The sequence below is a fragment of the Dermacentor silvarum genome, chromosome 4 (assembly GCF_013339745.2).
Source record: "Dermacentor silvarum isolate Dsil-2018 chromosome 4, BIME_Dsil_1.4, whole genome shotgun sequence".
Taxonomy (NCBI): Eukaryota; Metazoa; Arthropoda; class Arachnida; order Ixodida; family Ixodidae; genus Dermacentor; species Dermacentor silvarum.
Genome location: NC_051157.2, coordinates 44,937,799 through 44,957,097, shown reverse-complemented (window position 1 = coordinate 44,957,097; position 19,299 = coordinate 44,937,799). Strand labels below are relative to the sequence as shown.

At 46.8% G+C, this 19,299-nt stretch overlaps 1 protein-coding gene across 1 annotated transcript in view; it reads left to right on the top strand.

The window, feature by feature from the left end:
* The first annotated feature begins 3,563 nt into the window (after nucleotides 1-3,563).
* The window catches only part of LOC119449927 (protein krueppel-like), a 125,660-nt gene continuing 109,924 nt past the window's right edge, over nucleotides 3,564-19,299 (top strand). The window contains exon 1 of the mRNA XM_037713219.2: nucleotides 3,564-4,170. The gene's annotated coding sequence lies outside the window, so the exon portion shown is untranslated. The remainder of the gene's footprint in view (nucleotides 4,171-19,299) is intronic.

Here is a 19,299-nt window from a genome sequence, read left to right as displayed (position 1 = left end):
TTGGGCTCACAATGTCGAAATTATACAATTTCACTGTTACTGGCGCCCAGTGCTCTTTACGGATATAATATTTCACTAGGCGCTGATTACCGTCGACCTCATCCTGCAGTCTCATCTCGCGAAGCGCCGCGGCGCGGCGCTGCACCTCGACGGTTGTGCATGAGCTCAAATATTGCTTTGCATTTTTAGTGGTTCAGTCAGAATCGTTCAACTAGGTCGCCTGACCGGAGGAACTTCAGTAGTGCCTTCGTCACCGTGTGAAGACCGTGTCAGCTCCAAGATCGTCTGCTCAGGAAGAGGCCGGTCGTCGAGGCGTGTCAACGTCGTCACGATCGAATGTCTCTGGTAGTTGTAGTTATATAGGACAATAACATAGGACATGTTCGATGGTTTCCTCGCTGGCGCAACTGTCACAGGCAGCACTGTCAGCCCTTCCGATGCGGCAAGCAAATGCATTCGTAAAAGCCACCCTCGGCAGAGAACAGTTGCCCCGATTCGGAATAGTCCAGACGGAATGCTGAGTCGGAGGGATGAGTCCAGGCGGTGCATATACGAGTATGCCGGAAACCTGGCGTGTTCTACACGAATCGTGTGACATCACGATTTTTTTTTTCTTTTCAAACTTCCTTTCTTGCTCTGTGGGTGCCTTTCTTCTTTCTCTTTGTCTCCCCTTACCCTTTCCCCAGCGGAGCTGTAGGGTAGCAAACTGGATATCTATCTTCCAGTTAACCTCCCTTCCTTTCGCATCCGATTTATCCATCTCTCTTAAAGGTTTAGGATAAACCATTAAGATACACTTCGAATGAATTTTTTAATCACTGTTGTTTACGCTTTGCAATTGGAAAAATTCTGAGGGAAAAGAGTGAAGACTTGGTCAGAGCAAAATTGGTGTTTCAATGACATCGCATTTATCTAGCATTTCGAAGAATCTATATTCAACACCACACCGACGCCCAGGCCGACTCCGACGGTAAAAATTCGCCAGGAGTGTTCGTATAATTGATGTCGAAATTAAATGGACACATATGTTGCAAATGACGTCTGAGCGCGTTGCTGCTCAAAGTATATTGCTATTGAAACATTTCTACCTCTTTATTGATTAACGGGCTTGATCGATTCCCGTGACGAGTAGTTTAAATGCGGGTTTCCTTCGCCATGCACGTAACGCGTGGCGGATCATCGTTGGCGATCTCCCCGGGAGTGTGCAATGAAGGCGGGACTCAGCGAGAGCATTGTGAACCCTGGTTAACAATGCTCGGACAAAAACGAAAAAAAAAAAAAAAAACGTAATCAGTGGTGATTTAGTGGTAAATGCGATATAAATGTGTTAGCATTACGTCGCACTTATGTGAGGTCCCAGATCCACGATCTAAACCTGCGTTCAGCACATCGCAATGTGTTGTTTAGGAGCTCACACGACACACGTCATGACTTTTCGAGGTGCGAAGTGCAACTGGTCACGTGAGCAGACCACCGTCAGCTGCGCTACATACAGGGTGTCCCAACTATCAGGCACCAAGATAAAAAAAAAGAGCAATTGTGTTACTCGAGGAAAACCTAGTGCATATTGTTTCCAGTACAGTGGAGTAGCCGCCAGTAATTTTTTCGTTAGTGAGGTTTAATTAGGTAATTGTAATTAATTATCTAACTCCAGAAGTGCTGTCCAAATTATCAAAGTGTCAATGAGAAAGTTGTAGAGCAACATGAAAAACTCCCGATATAGCTTTCTGTTGCTCAATACGTGCTACATAAAAGTGTTTGTCCGAGCTCGAAAGAAGCCCGCGAATACACGCGAAGTGCCACGAGCGGCCAATCGCGCAGCAATTTTGCGACTCTTGGAATGGAAATTTTCAAATAAAATGCGTCAGAAAAATCGTAAAGTACGACTGAACAACGACCTACAGACGTGATAGCGTCGGATTGTACTTTGAATATACGAGAAAACATCATTCTCTTACGCGGAAACTCAAACACAAACCCCTTTTCCAGCATTTCTATACCATTCATACAACGGCGCGCTGCAGTTTGTTCCTTGCAAAAACACCATTCAGGTGGCGCTCGCCTCATCGGCAGCGGCGCGTCGAGGCGAAGGTGCACAAAAAAAAAAAAAAGAACGCACCAGTTATCGAGCAGTCTGACGAACAGTCAGGGATCTTTGATTGCTATCGCGTTCCACTTTTAAAGACGAAGCTTAAGTGTCCTTCTTTTTTTTTTTTTTGTCCGGACATGGAGTGTTGACCAGGATTCACAATGCTCTCGCCGAGTCCCGCCTTCATCGCAAAGTCGCGTGGAGATTACCAACGATGATTCGTCACGCGTTACTACATGTATGGCGAAGGAATATATATTCCAAACGCCTGGGTGCTGTTCCTTCTGCCATACATTAGTTACCTTGCATGCTGCTTCTGGCGATGCCGTCCCAGCATATGTTACAACATCGTCCGAGGAGTTAAAGCGGAGCGCTAAACCTTGCTATCGTTGTCAATGCATCGCCTTTCGGGCGAAACTGGTAATACTGTGCATAGCTTTCGCCCCACTTCCCTTACGTTTGCTCGGCCTGCAAGTGCTTCGCGAGACGTTCCCCGATGCCACGGACCACGAGGAAATATACTTATACATTTCGTATAACTTAGCATCACTTGGCATTACTTCGTATAACTTAGCATCACTTCGCATAGCCACGACCAGCTATATATAGGAACCGATCAGCTCCGCTGTGTCTTTAGCCTTACGCCACTATAATGCAAGCTACCCCGAGCTTTTTTTTTTTTCGCCGGGAACTTTCGCTATACTTTGTAAAACAAAGTATGACATTTATGCCTCCGCTTTCGCCAATGTGTGGGACACTGACCCGGGTGCGCTTTCTCTTTGAAGCTTCGTGGCTATATGTAGTCGAACAAAGGAGCCCCGGTAGAACAAGAAAGGAGAAGGCGAAGCGGCGATTTCAAGAGCGGAACTGTTACGAAGTAAAGCAATCGGAGCGCTAATGATGTTATTATCAGTTAGTTTTCGTTCCTTCTTTTTCATTTTTTCCGCATGTGTTTGACTTGATAGCACTCCTTTAGAAAAGTAATGGTTCCTCAACTACGTTCGAGTCACTGGTACATCACGCAGCTTATATCGTGATAAGAAACACAATTAAGGCGCATGACAAGCATGTCAACTCACGCCAACACGATAGCGATATCAGAGTATACCGTAGCAGAAAATTCAGAATAAATTGAAACGTTATCAAAGACGGGTCCTTCCTTCCTTTCCCCAACTCCACGCAAGAAACGCGCGCGCTCATTTCCAAAGTGTCTAAGCGCGCGACAAAAAGAAGTCCGGTAAAGAAGCAGAAGAAGAGAGAAACATAAACCTTAAACACAGCCGATACGGCGCTTTGATCACGTGGCTTCAACCCTTCTCATTTTTTTTTTTTTCGTAACCGCTCATTTAAATTTTTTCACGATCACCGCGGGGCACTCTCCCTCGCGCTGAGCCCCGGGTCCCTTCTATTCATCTGTTTTTTTTTTTTTTTTTCATTCATTCTTTCTTTCTTCTTCTCGTTCTCTCTCTCTCTTTTTTTTTTTTTTTTTCACCGCGTTCATCGCTTGGCGGCGCGTGGCCGTAGCGTACGGAGCGTCGGCCAGTCGAAGCGGCGGCCACGTCACGCGCGTCTAGGCCGCCGCGTCGTGCGGGCCCCATGCCTCGGCGACGACGTAGACGGCGGCGGTCGCCGAGCTTCTTCGTCGCCGTCGCTTCTTCGAAACCTCTCCGCGCGATCTCGCGAAGGTCGCCGACGCAAGAGTCGCGGGCGCTCGCTGCAGCCGCCGCGTGCTGCTGCTGCTGCTGCTGCTGCTGCGACGATTGCGAGACGCCGACAGGCAGGCGGTCGCACCAAGCAGCAGCAGCAGCAGCTGAGGAGGACGCCTTCGCTGTATCGACCTCCCCACTCCCCTCCGCCCCCCTCGCCAGTGGCTCGCGTCGAAGCCGCCGCCTCCCCCCGCGAAATGGGTTAAAACCGCGGCTCTCCCGATGCCGCGACTTCGTCACGCGTTCCGTCACGGCCGAGACGCTTCTCGGTGTCCTCCCCTCTCCGTCTCCGCCTGCTGCTTCGACTCTTGGAGCGAGACATCGACGGACGGCACCGCGTTCTTCCGCGAGAGACTTCCTTGCCTGCCTTGCACGGTAAGCTCTCGCAGGAGTCATCGTACGTGTTTCGGCGAAGACTGCAAAATATTTTTATTTCTTTTTTTTTTTTATTTTGAAGTCTTTGCCCGTGGCACATAGTGCACTGTGGCAGATAGTGTAATTCTATTCCTTGAGCTGTATTACTCTAAGAGGTGGACATTATTTGCGCGAGAAATCGAAATGCGTAATTTGCGAATTATCAACTTCTCATTGAAAATTACTAATACTAATTAAGCTTTTAAATAATTAATTGACGGAATCTATCGCAATTTACAAATTGTAGCCGGTGAGATTGCAAGGTATATCTACTTGGAAAAAGTTCTGCGGATGGGGGCACTGCCGTTCCCCTTACATTTTGATCAAAACGCCGTTTTATGCTTTGAAGCACAGAAGTGGATCGCCAATGTATTTCTGGGCAATGTTCGGGAATTAAAATCTCGAAACTGGTGTCACCCTGAGAATTCGGTCCAAGTCGATCCGCCTTGCGAACTCCCAGGCTAGAATTTAATTTGAATATGGGTCAATAATAGGTATTAGTTGAAAACTAACTTAGTGAATTATAATATTTATTGAAATATGCACTTCGATTTCTCATGCAAATAGTCCACCTCTTTGAGTTATCGAGCTTAAAGATTACAATTGTGTTATCTGCCACAGGTAATCTTCAAAATGTCTGACACTATTCGCAGAAACACCCATATAGTAACGCGTGTCTTATGAACTAAGCGCTGCATGCATGAGATAAAGGTAATCCAGCAGAATGCGATGTTGGACTAGTCACGGTTCATGCTTGAAATGTGGTTCTGGCGCAAGGAAAACTAAGAGGAAAGAAGGGACAGAAAGAGGCGCCAACTTGCAAATGATTTTATTTTTTTTTTACACGTGTAGTGCACTTGTCGGGTTTGCGCATGTCAATCCTATGTGCATAAAATATGGGTGTTTCTGTGCGACAATTTCAGTTGCAAGTTCGCGCTGTTTGTGTTCCTTCTTATTTCCCCTTAGTTTTTCCTCGCGCCAGAACCGCATTTCACTAAAGGTAATGTAAATGTTTGCTACTTAGCTCGAAGATGCCGGTTCATCTGCGGTTCTTCAGCACCAACACCCGTCATTGTGGCGCAAAGCCTAGGACGTTTTGCTGCTGAGCACGAGGTCGAGGGTTCGATTCCCGCGGATGTCGCGTTGCGACGGGCGTGGAATTTTAGATAAAATCATCGTTGACTACTACACGTACAACATGCGGCTGCCAACGCCTTGCAGTTGTTTTCGTTCGCTTACTTTAAGGTAGTTAAGGGAGGAGAAGAAATTAAAATTAGAATATTGAGCTATGGTATAGTACGTCACAACTCTGAAGCACCGAATTCGCATTCAGTTTCTATCACAAGCGCGTATATATTTTGTCAGAGACAACGTAAGAGAAAGAAAGGGAAGAAAAGCAGAGAGGTTAACCAGATTCGAAGATCCGGTTTGCTACCCTACGCTGGGGAGAGAGGAGAGGGGGATGTAAATTGACAGGAAAGTAGAAATAGGGAAACAAAGGAAGCACAGATACATAATCACAGTCGGTCATTGTCACCGCATACAGTCACCGCACAGCACAGTAGCACTTGTAGCACTGTAAGCCTCGGTTCAGGCTACAGCCGCTTGTCTAAGTCTGTTGTCCTTAAAAAGTGCAACAGTGCCCTCGCCGACCTCCGCTGCGATGGCTTGTGATGTCGGCATTCCAACAGAAGTTCCTTTTTTAGAGGTCTTTGGTGCAAGAGCGCTATCGTGACTGCGAGCGATCGTCTCTGTAAATTGTGGCGAGGACAGTCACAGAGAAGGTGTTGAAAAGGCTCCTCGCTACCAAGAGACAACGTAAGGGATAAAGTAAGGTGCCAATGCCACCTTGAAAAATTGCGCACAAGCACCCCGCTGAGTCATCGGTTTTACTATTAGGAACTACACGTAAGCCCTTTCATCGCAAATGAAAAGGCAGACAACTCAGCCTAGCCATTTCTGTTGATACATATTGTGTACTAGAAGCGACGTGAGAGAGAGAGAGTATTTAGAGAAAGGCAGATAGGTCGACCTGACCCATATGCACGAAAATATATGACGTCATGGGGGCCATGGTTTAGTTAAGAAATTGAAACATCTAAATTAACCGTCATTCTCTGAGCAAATGAACCGTAATTCTTTTCCTCCAAACCCATACATACAGAGATACAGTGATGTAAAAATACAGGACCAGAGTAGCAGCTGCATATACTGTACAGTATACAGTAATGTGCAGTACACTGCAAGAGACTACACGTATATTACCGGACAATGTTAATTATGTCCAGGTGCACGCGCAGACCCAAGGAAGCGTAATTTACCGGTCTAGATTAATATAACGGTTTTCTTTAGTATCCGTTCAACTTGTGCGGACTTTTACTCGCGATATGGCTGCGTGGGAAAACATATACGTATACACATACGTTGCTTCATTTTGTCCTGGTGCAACGATGAGGGAAAATATATAGCAGTAGCGATGCTATTTTTCTGCTAATTTATACCATCCGAGTATGTACCAACTAGATCAACAACGCACATTGCAAAGATATAGCCATTTATTATATCCACAAATCGCCTGGTGTAGTTCTACCACTGCTGCCACTTCAGACGGAGTATACTTGAAGAAGCGAGCATTGCTTGCTCGATAAATCACAATAACGTGCGCACTATACCTGTGCGTTGGAGAAGTAAATGTTCCATAAATATATCAGCGTAATGATACAACCGAGAGTGTTAACCTGTTAATCACTTCCTGTGTAGCGTTCAAGCACAAGGACACACGGACGCAAACATTGCGCAGCGCTGTGTCATGTTTCTTTCTGTGAGTCCGGGTCTGTGAGTCTCGAGCGCTGCCTAAGCGATTTCTCACTTACTAGCCCAGGCACCTGCGCTTCAATGAAGAAAGTGCAGCAGAACTTTTAACTCGGGCTGAACTGCACCCTGCTCGTCGATGAGTGCATTGTCAACCGAAACGGCTGAAACGAACGACACAGTGTGGTCACAGCTGAAGATGAACTTCATATAGTTCGGCTGCTAGTATCTTCAGCTTTCGAAAGTTGCTTCTGCAGGAGAAAACAGCACGCAGGTATCTTTTGGCCTTGATTCACCTGAATTCGCATTAACTGCACACGACACATGTTAGAATCTCAGTAATTCGCAAACGCACCACTACCGCTGCAAGCTGCCGCCTAAACGCATGACCGTCAGCACGTACCTACCTATATACGAGGAGCAAAGCGGTACATGTGGTGGTGCGGCGGCGAAATTGCGCTGAATTCGAGGCTACGTTACTCATCGCCACGTAAAAGGTCCTATATAAGGCGCTGACATGCCGGCCGGTCGATGCTCGGGCGGTTTACTGTCAGAGAATTTCAAGGCTGTTCAGTGTTACGCAACCGGAACGCACACAACAGTGAAGTTGTTTGCGGCACTACTAAAACAGCACAGCAAACGGAAGAATCTTGTTGCACCTGATTGATATATAATTGCACAACAGAAACAAAAAGAAACCGCAAGGAGTACAACCTATAGCAAAATCAATTGACACAGACCACTATCAAAGAAAGAAACAGGATATATTTTCTTCCTTTTTTCTTTTCTTTTTCTTTTACAGCGAGACAAGGAAAGCTGAGGTGATTTTTACTTCTAATGTTAATCTCAACGGCTTCTGTAAACAGATTCGCATTATTTACCAGCACCTGCGTATAACGGAACAAAGGTTTACATCATGCGCGTCGACTGCAACGGCTAGTAACTGATGTAAGCTATAGACCACCGTCATCGGCAACTTCATTTACTTTATCCCGAGTATCGATTCAGCGTGCCATGCAACATCTGAAGAAGCCATGCAAACCTTCTGCATATAGACTGAGACTTGGCGTAGCACTTACTGAACACTGTACCGCCGTCTTATTGGCCATGCGCACAGCCATAACTCTGAGAAAAGCGCCTAGCCGGAGACTATGTAGACCACATGATTTGTGCGTGGCCGCTGTCCTTGCGAGAGAGGCAATCAATGGCTAAACCTTTGGAAAGCATTGACAACCAACCTTTCTTAGTCTTGTTTTATTGCGGTAGCAATTATATGGACACTCCAAGCGCGTTTCTGCCGTCGCCGTGAGGTTCCGTATAAAGTTCAACGGCGATAAAATCGTCGCCACGTGCCGTACGCTGTGTGTGCGAGTGAATAAGCGTACGAGGGTGAGCTGGCAATCGCGGCTCATTATAGCGCACGCAAGGGAGGAAGGCAGGCCGGAAGCGCGCGGCCGGTCTTCGTTCGCGCGCGAGGCACGGGGGCGAGGCGACGGAGAGGGAGAGCGAGGGGGGGGGGGGGGGCGTTCTGCTCCGTCGGTTGCTGCTCCCAGCGCTTCCGCGCGGGCGCCATATCTTGAAAGCGATCTGCAATATGGGCGAAGTACGCGCCCGCTCGGGCCTCATCTTCCAAGCGATTTGCGATGGGTCAGAGTGCATGCGCCGAGTGCTGGTAGCTTCGTATGCGCTGTGCTCTCGACGTTTAGTTCGCGTTGAAGCGAGACGAGAGACAACGCGAAGGTCAATTTGCCCGCTGCTGCAGGCGCGCGCTTTCTCACTTCAGCGTTTTCACAGTGAGTTTCCGCGGTCATCGAGCGAGATTTGTTCCTGTTTACCTGTACGCGCGTGACACCGTGCTTGCCTATTTAGTTAGTAAGCGAATGTTTACAACTTTATACGGCCTATTAAACCACTATCCTTGCTTCATATAGCTCTCTACTAATTTGCTATCGTAATCGATGCTTCGCCTTTCGGGCGAAACTGCGACTTTTTTGAGTCCATGATCAAACTACATTACGTGTCAGGCCATGCAGGCCTGACACGTGATTAATTTATTTATGCGCATATTGTTTCAGTTAGCTAATCGTCCGCTTTTGCTCTAATGACCTTTCTAATCTAAAAATAAATAAATAGATAAAAATGGCTTAATGGTTTTGTTTACGAATAGTTGTAAAGGTATTAACACGAATCAAACAAAACGAGATCTTCGCTATGAGGTTTACTTTAAAAAGCAGTAAAATACATATGTTCCGCTTTCGCGTTTCAACCGCTTAAGCGGGAGCTTTAGTTCAGACCCATCTCCGATATTGATATCCATATATACACACGAAACGCTGAACCAAGTTGAGTGGTATTTGTTTCACCTAGAAGGGGAAAAGGTATATATTCTTCTACACGGCCACTGGTTCTCGCAGAATATTGAGTTAACGCAAATACCTACAGATATCGAAACGGCAAAGTTGCAGAAGTCTGGAATCTCTCCGTAACGCCAAATATCCACCGTGCCTATGGTATTCCGCTGCCGACCATGAGGCTGTGGGTTCGACTCCCGACAGCGGCGACAGCTTTCGGATGGAGGCAGAATACAATAACGCTCGTGTAACAAGCTGCGGGCACAAGTTAGGGAACCACAGGCGGTCAAAATTAATATACAGCCCTCTTCTGCGGCGTCTAATAAACACTTCGTTGCTTTTTTTGGCCGTGAGGCACAATCAATAAATCAATAAATAAATAAATCTCGCTTCTCAGGACCTATTTAATAAAGTTCTTTGTCTGTCTGTCTCATAGAACACGTATAAGTGTGTTACCATAATATTAATGATCATACAGGTTTATATCGGAACATGTGAGTTTTAAGTGAAGCTTTATAGGCTCACAAGTGTCGGCGGTGGTGGTGTCACGCTGAAAAATGGGCCGATCCTGGTGATAGTGCAGAAATGGCCCAAGCTCAATGGCACATACCCCTGCGGGCTCGGGACCTTAACGCGCCCTTGAACTACCCTTGTCACACGTGGGACCCAAAGAGACAAAATCATCAGCCCTTCTCCTGCCGAGAAAATGGGGGTAAGCGAAGCTTGTCGTCCGATTCTAGTGTGATCGCTTCCGGCCCAGGCGAAACGTCAGCGAAGAGCCGCGGACCCCGAGTTGCCGGAGCGCGATGTTGAAGCCAAACGTCAACGAAGAGCCGACGACCCTCAGGGCTTACAATTATAGTATCAATAAGTCAACCAACCAACCAACCACCAACCAAAAAACGAGCGTGAGGGCGTCCAACCGACCGACCGACCGACCGACCGACCGACCGACCGACCGACCGACCGACCGACCGACCGACCGACCGACCGACCGACCGACCGACCGACCGACCGACCGACCGACCGACCGACCGACCGACCGACCGACCGACCGACCGACCGACCGACCGACCGACCGACCGACCGACCGACCGACCGACCGACCGACCGACCGACCGACCGACCGACCGACCGACCGACCGACCGACCGACCGACCGACCGACCGACCGACCGACCGACCGACCGACCGACCGACCGACCGACCGACCGACCGACCGACCGACCGACCGACCGACCGACCGACCGACCGACCGACCGACCGGATGTAATTCTGCTAGCTATACAGCCGCGAACACACCAGCACGAACACATTTAACTTATTGTTATTGATTTCAATCTAAACCAAGTAATATTTTGTGAAATGACCATTGGTTGTAAAATCACGTGATTGAAGTAACCTATAAGAAAATATATTCTGCTTCCGCATCACAGCCGTCCAAGAGAACTCGGAAGACAGAGACTTTAGCCTAGTTTCAGATATTTATGAGGTACAGTTCACAAAAAGCTTATATAGCGGGCATTAACAGCGGCCGTTAGTATAGTATTAGTTCAAGATTTCACGTACAAACCAGCAAAAAAGAACCTATAGACACAAGCAAGAACACGACGGTACGGGAACCAGCCTCATCCCATCGTAGTCTTGCTTGTGTACATTATATTTTCCGCTCGTTTTCACCTTCATTCGTGTACCAACTGGTCCAGCTATCGACAGCACGCTAATCCGGCGAGGGTTATATAGTTTCCGACAATTAAATACCTTTTTTTTTTTTTAGGAGTCGAATCTCGCTGAGCAGTCGGCTGTTGTGCTCGATTACTTGCGTATATATCGTATACTGTATACTTAAGAAATGTAATAATTTAATAATTAATGAGAAGTCCTCTGAACAAGAGAGAGAGTGGATGCAACGAAAGGCAGGAAGGTTAACCAGAGGTAGTTCCGGTTGGCTACCCTGCACGCCTCCGATCAAATTTCTTCTAAGAATGATGACGTTACTCAATCACTGATGTGCCGAGAAATTCAGCGCGCCGATCGTTATCCCACTAGTCAATTAGTGCTTGTGCAGCATAGAATTACGCCCTTAATTATAAAGCCTCGTCTGAAACGAGCTAACATTTGATGGTATAATCCCCGTTTTCAAACATTTCCGTGCATCACCTCGGCCGCAGTCGTTTCATTCTGCTGTCTAGAGCCCCGGCGGTCCATTGTCAAACATGGACTCGACGACGTCCGCTCGGCCGAAGCCCTGGCTTCCCCGAGCAGACCCCTGACATTTCGAACCCTTTCAAACAAACGGGTTGTCCACTTCACGCGCAGCTGTGGCCACTCGCGGTCGCGGACAGCATAAGGTCAATCGCCGGTTACGCGAACGCATTCTCTGGCCGGCAGAAAGCCGTGCGACCGCGTGGGATGCAGCCAAGCGTGGCACCTCGTATGTGACCACCGTAGTCTAATCAGATTCGCGCTTAACGCCAAGCAATAAGCAAGCAGTGTCCACCTGCGGGCAGCTCGTTCTCTCCCGACGATCTCTCGTCACCGTTCAACGGCAAGTGTGGCAAGTGTGACCCTTATAACCTCGACTTTGTTGTTTACAGTAACATTGTTTATGGTCGGCATTTCTTCTTTTTGGCATTTGCTTTTACCGTGGCATGGTGTGCCTTATGGGACACCGTGATCTGGCGAATTTTTTGACGCGCAACAGCTGGGCATTGGCACGTTGGACGTGGACGCTGTACCGCCGCGTTCTGTTTTTGGTGATAGCTGAGTAAATAAACATCGCGTTAGAACGGGTAAGGAAGTTGATTCGATGATGACTGTAAGGTAGATACTTGGCATAAGCATGCATACAGTGTTGCGCATAAAGGACACGAACACGAGGAAGAACGATGGAAACGATGTCTCCCATCGTTCTTTCTTTTGTCCGTGTCCTTTATGCGCAACATTGTACATACTCGATGGTGACATCACCCGTCGAGGTGGGTACGACGTTTTGCTGCAGAGCATCGGGTCGCTGGTTCGACTCGCGACCGCGGCGACTGCATTACCTTTGAGGGCGTAATAGAAGCACGCTATATATGGTTTATTTAAATCAATTTTGTTTCTTCGATATTGAAATACCGACAGGATCATGCAAATTAATTGTTCCATGTCACCAATGTCCTGACATTCTGTGCATAGCGGAGATGTACCTCGCCCAGTTTTGAACGCCCATGCTGGAGTGGAAGCCGATCCTGTTCTTATTCTATAAATTAGAGTGGCTCCCGACCGGGTAAGCCCCTCTACTACTTAATTGGCAACCTGCAAACAAGTGGATCTCCAAATTCGTGTGTGAAGCATATAATATTTCCCGGAGAGACAAACAGGCGGAGAAATAGCCGGCTTATACTGCAATGCCTAACACCGCCTGTAAGAAACACCGTAACCAACCAACCAAACCAACCAACCGATACATTTAAATAGAACAGCACATTAGAGAACACCTCAAGGCCAAAATTAATCGAGAACCACACACGTTTTTCCTCTCCTTTTTATTTTTTGATTTTACGCCATAATCCCAGCGCTGGTACGCCAGTGTGACGTCACAGATTTGGAAGTTCTGCTTTCCACTGCTGGTATTTGAGCATTGTGCGTACAAAAAATAGCGTCCCTGCTTTGCAGCTGTACATGTATGTACAGCTGCAACTTGTATAAGCAGCTAGCTTATAGTACATGCAATTAACTTATTACCCCGTTCCCTGTAAGGTGAGTGGCGCCTGCAGCGCCGCTGGCGGCGTTCCTCATCCCGCCACCGTTGTGAGACGTCTGGTAGCTGCAGGGCGCTGTTACGCAGCAGCAGCTACCTCGGGTGCTGCGTCGTGCAAACATGCATGTCGGCCCGCGTACCGTTAGGCCAACGAACTCAAGCGCACTGGGGAATATTAAGTTAAATCGAAAGCCTTGTGTGTCTCGTTTTGAGGTGGTCTTGAAAAAGTCGGAGCCAAAAATCGGACAAGAAATCGGTAAATATGTACATAAACTCGATAACTCAATAAGATCATTACAAACCTGATAACATTATACATAAATCGATAGGTAATGGCATGAGGAATATAAATAGTGATAAATTATCATGATGGTCATTAAATTAATTATGATAATTAGCATGACAAAGCGGTAAAATAGATCGGAAAACCCGAAAAGTGGCCAAGAACCGAGAATTAATTATAATAATGGGTAATGATGGTAATGATATTGATAAAAATGGCTGCGGCTTCATGGCTGTCACCCATGGCCAAACTCGTACTGACTAGGCGAGCGCGGCGCTCCTCTTAGCCAGGCGCGCGGCGAGTCACGTGGTCAGGCGGCGACCGAGCTGCGCAGAGCGCATGCGGTAAGCCACGCCGCGCGCGCGACCGCCCGGCCGCTGTATCTTGAAAGCCATCTGCGACGGGGACAAAGTCCGCCGTGCGCTGTGTTTTCGCGGTTTAGTTCGCGTTGATGCGAGCGGCAGCCGAAGGTCAATACGCTCGCTGCTGTTGCCGCTTTTACTCACTCCTGCGTTTTGACAGTGAGTTTCCGCGGTCATCGAGTGAGATGCGTCCATGTTTACTTGTGCACGCGTGACACCATGCTTGTTAATTTAGTTCGTATGCCTACATTTGCATGTTTATACGGCCTTTAAAACTACTATCCCTACTTCGTATAGCTGTCCACTAATTTGCTATCGCAATCGAGCGAAACTGCGACATTTTTTAGGCCTCTCTACCGCCAAGTTACATGCACACCATTCGTAATTCTGATTCACAACTCTGACATTTGCCATGTTCTATACCATCGACAATCCATCATATATACCTTTCGCTTGGAGCTCTTTGGCCACACCTGGCCCTTGCGCCAATAAAAAGTTGTCGCAGTTTCACCTGAAAGGCGAAGCATCAATTGCGATAGCAAATTGGTAGAGAGCTAAACGGAGTAATGATATTAGCTTTATCAGCTGTATAAACTTGGACATGCAGCAGCACCGGCAAGACGCAGAACTGTTGTCGACGCCGTCGGCGTTTTGCCCGCATTCGCTCAAAATGCGCGCGGCGTTGGTGACTGTTGCCGGAGCCTCTGATATAAATAGGCACTTGGTGCCGCAGCTAAACGTCGCCTCCCTACCCTCCCCCCCCCCTCCCCCACGGCCTCTCGCGTATCGGAAGAAGGCGCGTTTGCTCTACATATATGGTGATTGTAAAGGAGGAAAGAGACGCCTACTTCTGCAGCCCTTAAGGGAGCACGGCGCAGAACGCGCATTTGTTCTCCGCCGTGCGTTCACTCCCCGTGAAAGCGCGCGCCCCTCGCGCCCTTTCACTCGCACATACAGCGTTCGGCGCTGAGCCGTGCTCCCTCAAGGGCTGCAGAAGATAGCGCCAACCTTTCCCTTTCCCTCAAGAACCACTTATCATCATCATCATCATCGGCGACGATTTAATCTTCATTGACGTCATACGGAACCTCACGGCGACGGCGACGGCGACGCCGACGGTAGAAATCTGCTTTTGAGTGTCCATATAATTGCTATCGCAATAAAATCCACAAATCATCCTAACTAATGAGGCGCATATTGTGTTTCTCAACTGAGTGTCCCTTTAAGCCCGGTCCTCAATTGTCGCTTCCCTGAAAACCCAGGAGGTCCCTCTAACCTTCTCTCGCTCGTTTCTCCGCATGAGTGCTCGTTGCACTTTACTCCACGTGGCATGACCGTGGTGTGGATGCACGCATCATGTGGCACGTGGTACATAAGCAAGAGGCGTTTAGAGCATTGGTGGAAAAAATGCAGGGGAGATATTTATAGATTCAGAGTGGCCCCGGGAATAGGTAACTGCAACATAGAGATGCAGGTTTTCACGAAGATAGCAAACGATCAAGGAGATATAGCCAAAATGCTAAACATATATGCAGGTAGATAGTAACTGATTAGCTCAAGCAGGCTAGGTGTCTATTTGTCACCTCCCCATTTGGAAAGTTAGGCCAATAGAACCACCACCACCACCACCACCACCACCACCACCACCACCACCACCACCACCACCACCACCACCACCATCATCACATCATCATCATCATCATCATCATCATCATCATCATCATCATCATCATCATCATCATCATCATCATCATCATCATCATCATCATCGGCACCACCTGATCACCGCCTTCAGTTTCCGTGAGGTAACCAGCCATCAGCTTGGCGTCAGAAGCAACGCTGCACTTAGCACGGGTTCTGAACTGCTCAGAATAAAAGACGATGTAATTAATTACTCGTGGTATTCTTGAATAACTGCTGCTTGATATCATAATCAATCAATAGGCATCCATTAATTTGCAAAGAAAAACAATAATCAGCGGCTACCTATCGTTAAATGCGATAGAAATGTGTTAGCATTACGTCGGACCTCTTTGAGGTCGCGTATCCATGACTTAAACCGCGTTTATCTCAGTGAAAAGTGTTGTTCGGGAGCTCACTCGACAAACGTACTGCTTCTTCGAGGAGCGAAGTCCAATTGACGGTGGTCCAGAGCAGACCACCGTCAGTTGCACTATATATATATATATATATATATATATATATATATATATATATTTGTATCGAAATGAGCATATATGAGTATCGCGAAATCTCGCGAAAGTGTCAGTATATCCGAAAGTGATCGCCTGAGAATAACGCCCCAGTATATATAAAAGCCTGTAATTGACGAGGAGGGAGTGGGACAGGTCATAGCGTGGTTTGTCTGGAGAATTCGCACACGTAGCTCCACAGTACGGCGCCCCGTGTGTGCTGCACAAACGCTGTCAAGATGACGGGAGCTTCGCGTCAAGCTGTCAGTCGCAATTACAGCTCGAGTAGGTCCGGCATTGTGTCGACGCGTGCCCCTTGTCTGATAAACTGGAAAGGATAAACTGGAAAGGAGGGGGGAGTCGAGCGTCTGGAATCGTCATACTCACTCGAGACTTGAGAGACGGCGCTGCTATAAGGTGGTGGCAACGCAAGCTGCTGACTGTACACGTGTCGGTAAATCCTGAGCTTGCAACCACGACAAAGTGTCACGCTGAAAACGTTTCAGAAATGGTTCTTTTTCTTCTTTCTTGGGTTTTACTTGCCAAAACCATTTCTCATTATGAGGCACGCCGTAGTGGAGGGCTCCGGATTAATTTTGACCACCTGGGGTTTTTTAACGTGCACTACAACGCAAGCACACGGGTGTTTTTGCATTTCCGCCTCCATCGATATGCGGCCGCCGCGTCCGGGATTCGATCCCGTGATCTCGTGCTCAGCAGCGCAACGCCTTAGCTGAATGAGCCACCGCGGCGGGTTCAGAAATGGTTAGGTGGTCACTGTTTGCTTTTTATATATAACCTGTTTATAATGTGAATTATAATATCGCTCACAAATTTCCCGCTATTGATCGAGAATAGCTTATATCTGAGAAAACGGTTGAAATGTGCTGAAGGACATGCCTCAAACATCCCTGTACACTCTGGTTGACCGAAGCACTCTTAAAGTCGGCACAGGTATATTGACTCGTGTAATCACTCGAGTGATGTCGTTGTTTCATTACTTTTCCTAGAGCTATTATCTTATCTGATTGCATTCGAAGAGGCAGGTTAGGTAGAGAGAGAGATAAACGGGATTGGGAAGGCAGGGAGGTTAGCCGGACAAGATTCTGGTTTGCTACCCTGCACTGGGAGAAGGGGAAATGGAAGATGGGAAAGAACAGCGGAGAGAAAAAGCACAGCAGTAAACAAAAAATGTAGGTAGTGCTTTGCCAGTACTTAATCTAATCGACAATTGTGTCGTTGGTACACGAAAAAGTTAAGAATATAAAAAAAAAAAATTAAAGGAAGAAAAAAAAAAAAGACTCCACGGATTTAAACGGTAAAAAAAAAAAAAAAAAAAAAAAAAAAAAAAACCACACGTGTCGCAGAGTCTTGAACTGGAGAACACGTACTCCTTTGCTTGGAGACAATGTACGAATAGCCCGCACAAATGCGTAATTGCATATTTGTGCATAATCCTATATACCTGTATCATCATCAGCAGCAGCCGCCTATATTTATGTCCACTGCAGGACGAATGCCTCTCCCTGCGATCTCCAATTACCCCTGTCTTGCGCTAGCTGATTCCAACTTCCAACAGTCAGCTGAGTAACTGACCTAGATAAACGTACACCTTTACAGGCTTTAGAGGTATATACTATATATACCTGCATACGTATGTGCCAATGACCCTTTCTTTAATTGAAATCAGAATAAGAGAAAGCGATTTAGTCACCCATTATGATGAAAGCTACTCCTTTTCACGTGATAGTCCTAAGTCTAAGAAAACTATTGTAAAATAAGAAGTAACGTCATAGGTTCAGAAAATCTAGAGCAGTATTCTATACGAGAGTAAACGAAGTCCACATATAGTCCTCGACAGACCGGAAAATGCAGAGACAGAAGGCAAGGACAGGTCGCGCCACTGACTATATACCGAGTTCTGACACATACGCCTCTAATGAGCTCCGAACGCGTACACGATACCGCAATGCAGTCCAATGATGAGCAGGCGTACAGATGAAACGAACACACCGAAGACGTAGTACACGCACAGATACGCGACAGTCAGAACTTAATACACGTAATGCGCACACGTTAGTAAGCGTCCACACACTCCCACGTTTTTAATTAGGCGCTGCGTCTCTTATGCACTCCAATATACTTATAATTAATTCTCGGGATGACGCCAGTTCCGAGATATCAATTCCCGAACTTTGCGGAGAAATGCACTGGCGTTCCAGTTAGGTTCTTAACAAAACGTCGCTTTTTGCATTGAAGCACAAAATTAACTGGAACGCCAGTGTATTTCTCCGCAAAGTTCGGGAATTAATATCTAGAAGCTGGTGTCATGCTGAGAATTAATTCTAAGTGGATCCGCCTTGCGAACTCCATGGCTACAATTTGTAAATTGCAATATGGGCCATCAGGTAATTAGTTAAGAACTTAATTAGTAATTTTTGTTAATTAGTCGAATATGCATTTCAATTTTTTGTGCAAGTAATGTCCGCCTCTTCGAGTAGACCAGCTCATTAACTAGAATTGGGCTATCTACCACGGGCAACCTTCAATAAATTTTGAAAGTGTTCGCTGAAACACCCTATGTATACAAGATGAGAAATTCGTCAAACAGAGTTCCTAAGTCTCCTAAGCTTGCTAAGTGGCAGCCTGGTGCTAGGCAAGTGTCGTACAGAGCCGCACTCGCACCTTACCTCCTCTACTCAGTGCTAAGAACCTCCGCGCAGAAGGCTTTATTCGCGATAAATGAATAATTAACACACTTACGGTGATTAACATTTTCATTAATTATTTTACGGCACATATCTTAATCTACGAATTCTATCTAGTGAGTTCGCAAGGCGTATTCACTTGGAACTAATTTTGTGGACTGCAGCAGTTTCTATATATTCATTTTCAAAGTGTCCGACGAATGCATTGGTGCTCCAGTTACTTTTGTGCTTCAATCTATAAAAGAGCGTTTTCTTTTAAAAAAAGTAACTGGAACACCAATGCTAATTATTCAATTAGGCATTTCATTGATTGATTAAGCATTTTTCTCGTAGAAGAAATGGCCGCCTCATCGAGTAACTTAGATCAAGGGATAGAATTGTGCTATCTGCCACAGGCAATAAAAAAAAGTTGGTGCAGCTAAAAAAAAAAAAAAAAAAGAAGACCTTAATAAAGCACAATTCATGGTTGACATCTGAAACTGTCCACTTTTCTGTAAAGAATCCTAGTGGAGTCCCATATAGAGACAATCTGTTACACCCTTGCGGGGTACCTTTCACGCTAAACCCTTCACGTCGGAGTGTCGTGTTCATGACGGGTCCTCTGCCTAGCGTCTGCCGTGCCACCAGGCCCTACCGGAA